Genomic DNA, 3092 nt, shown 5'->3' on the forward strand with positions numbered 1-3092 from the left:
CCCCCCCCCCCACACACACACACACTTGTGTGAAACTGCAGCCCCCGCTGTGACAGCAGGTATCAGTCATTACAACAGATCTTTGATGACTCACGGTGGAGACACTGACAGGTGTGAAAATGACGGTAGCTGCTACTAAGGAAAAGTTTGGTTTTCTCCAGGACATGAACTGATTCAAGAGCAAAGGAACTATTAGTTTCTGTGCTATTATATTATCCTATAATATATCCTGTATTATTCAAAAGAAACAAGCCATAACCAAACAGAACCTAGCTCATTAAACAAGGTAACTACACAACAATGTGGGCTTTCTAACGGCTTTGTTAATAAAGGTTAATAAAGGTTGATAAAGGTTGATAAAGGTTAATAAAGGTTGATAAAGGTTAATAAAGGTTAATAAAGGTTGATAAAGGTTAATAAAGGTTGATAAAGGTTGATAAAGGTTAATAAAGGTTAATAAAGGTTGATAAAGGTTAATAAAGGTTAATAAAGGTTGATAAAGGTTAATAAAGGTTAATAAAGGTTAATAAAGGTTGAATACTTCAATAGAATCAGACAATTTAAAAATCAATCTTTCATCGTTCAGTTCAAACTTTCCAAGTTTTTGTCACTGGATATTGCACCCAATAAATGTTGTTTTGGAAATTCTAAACATTTACTTTTACTTATTACTCTTACTTTAAGTACATTTTACTTTGTAGAAGAGAAATTTACTTTTGATACAAAAATACATTAAATGTCCGATACTTTAAGACTTTTACTTAAGTAATAATTTTAAAGGAGACTTTAACTTTTACCAAAGTAATTTTATGGTAAGATACTTGTACTTTCACTGAAGTATCACTTTGAGGTACTTTATACAACACTGATAGTAGTAAAATAGTAATAGTAATAGTAATAGTAGTAATAGTTATAATAATAGTTGTAATAGTTATAGTAATAGTAGTGGTAATTAATAGTAATAATAATAGTCATAAAATAATTAGAACTTTTTCACAATTCTTCAGATGCTTCTGTAAATATTTGTCCTTCTTGTGTCAAAGACTTTGTCTCCATCTTGTCCTTTCCTGTCTTTGTCCACAACTCTTACCCACAATCCTCTCCGCTCTCAGACTGACGAGTTATTTTCTACAATAACTGCTCCTCGGTCAGATTTGTCCTCCTTCACACCTCCTTCCTGTCGACTTTTCTCCCTGGCTTCGCACCTCCTCCCCCTCCCTCCTGTTCAGTGAGAACAGGGTTGTGACCCAGTTTTCAGACAGGTTCTGCTCATCTGCAGCAGAACCAGCAAACTGCATGAGAAGATGCTGCAGCTGCACAGCTCAAGTTTCAGCACCATCTAAACCTACTCAGATGATCTCTGTTCAGTTAAAATACTTTATTTAAGTTTAGGAGTTCAGAAGTCTGTACCCACCTGGTGTTTTTCTGTAAATAAGAACCTTTTTGTTTGTTTGTTGTTATTGTTTGTGCTCTAAAAATAAATAATAAAAATATAAATGTTTGGTTGTAGTTGCAGATTCTGACCAGCAGGTGGCAGCACGCTGATGAGTTAGTCTGCAGACAGGCAGCTCAGAAAATGTCACATGATCATCCATCCGGCACACAGACTTCCTGTTTGTTTGTTTGTTTGTTTGTTTGTTTGTTTGTTTGTTTGTTTGTTTGTTTGTTGTGTAAATGTAGCTCGTTCTGCAGAGATGATGGGTTTTAAACGTGAAAATCAGCCGGAGACACAAGAACAGATGATGAAGTTGTGACAGTTTTAAAACAGAGCAGGTCTGGATCCTTCAGAACCACTGGGTTTTTCAGAACCAGGACTTTGTAACTCTCTAAAACATGCAGAAGACAAATCAAACAGACAGTAAATAGTTGCTGACTTCTTGACTGGATCTCGTGCGTGGCCCTGGATTCTTGTTGACCCAGGTTCTGTTGTGAACCCGTCGGGCCTCAGACAGGTTCTGCTTTGATCCGTTCAGTAAATTCCTCTAGAACAAAAGAGCAAACCACAGGTTGTTCAGTCTGCCGCGCCCTCAGGAGGAACTTCATGACTCTGAGCTCTGCTGGCTTCTGGTTCTGGCCCCATCTGAACCGGGTCAGCTCTTCAGCTTAAGATTTACTCCATTTCTTTTGTTAAAAATGTTCCGATTCACATCTTTTATTTAAACTGACTGAAGAAGCTGCAGAAACAGAAACAATTCCATTTTCTTCAAATGAAAACAGAACTTTAAAGTTCCTGAATTTATCTGTAGTTTATGAAGATGAACATTCTGCTGCGGTCCTGACAGACCCTGGTCCTGAGGTTCTGACCCAGAGTTTGACTTTGAGACGTCCTCCCTGAGGGACTCCGGTTCAGAGGTTCTGACCCAGAGTTTGACACTAACAACTTCCCTGAGGGACTCCGGTCCTGAGGTTCTGACCCAGTTATCCCTCCTGTTAGCTCTGTGTTAGTCGACAGACGGATGAAATTAATGAAAATGGTAAATACTTATACATCGCCTTTCTGTCTAGTAAAGACACGACCGGTGTCTCATTTACCTCCACACATCGCTCTACTGCATCTCTCCAAAGCTGAATCTGTAGAGACCAACCAGAGCTTTATCACATTCAGACACCGATGGACGCACATTGGAGACAGTGAGGGGTTCAGTGTCTTGCCCAGGGACACTTCAGCATGTGACTGCTGGTGGAATCAAACCCCCAACTCTCCCATTGGAGGACAACTGTTCTAACCACTCAGCCACGGTGCTGGAGGTCTGGTCCTGGTTCTGGCTGTGACTCAGGTGACAGACCTGAGTTAAGGCCTTGGCGTGACGACTCTGAACAAACACGGTTGTGTAACTACAGACGCGTCATGAAACCCTCTGACGTCAGAAATATTCCACAACTTCTGTTTATTTTTAGGAAACAAACAATAATTGTTTTTTGACCATTTTGAAGAAGTTGATTTTTTCTTCTTCCTCTTTTTAAGAAGGGGGCGTCTAAATGCTGAATTCCAAGAAGTAGACAGGTCCACATGATGGAGGTTCTTGTTCTGGTTTCAGGCGATGGACCGTCGTCACGATTCCTGTCTCGTTCTGGTTGCCTCCGTTTATTTT

The sequence above is a fragment of the Nematolebias whitei genome, chromosome 7, assembly GCF_014905685.2.
Source record: "Nematolebias whitei isolate Nwh7 chromosome 7, NemWhi1, whole genome shotgun sequence".
Lineage (NCBI taxonomy): Eukaryota > Metazoa > Chordata > Actinopteri > Cyprinodontiformes > Rivulidae > Nematolebias > Nematolebias whitei.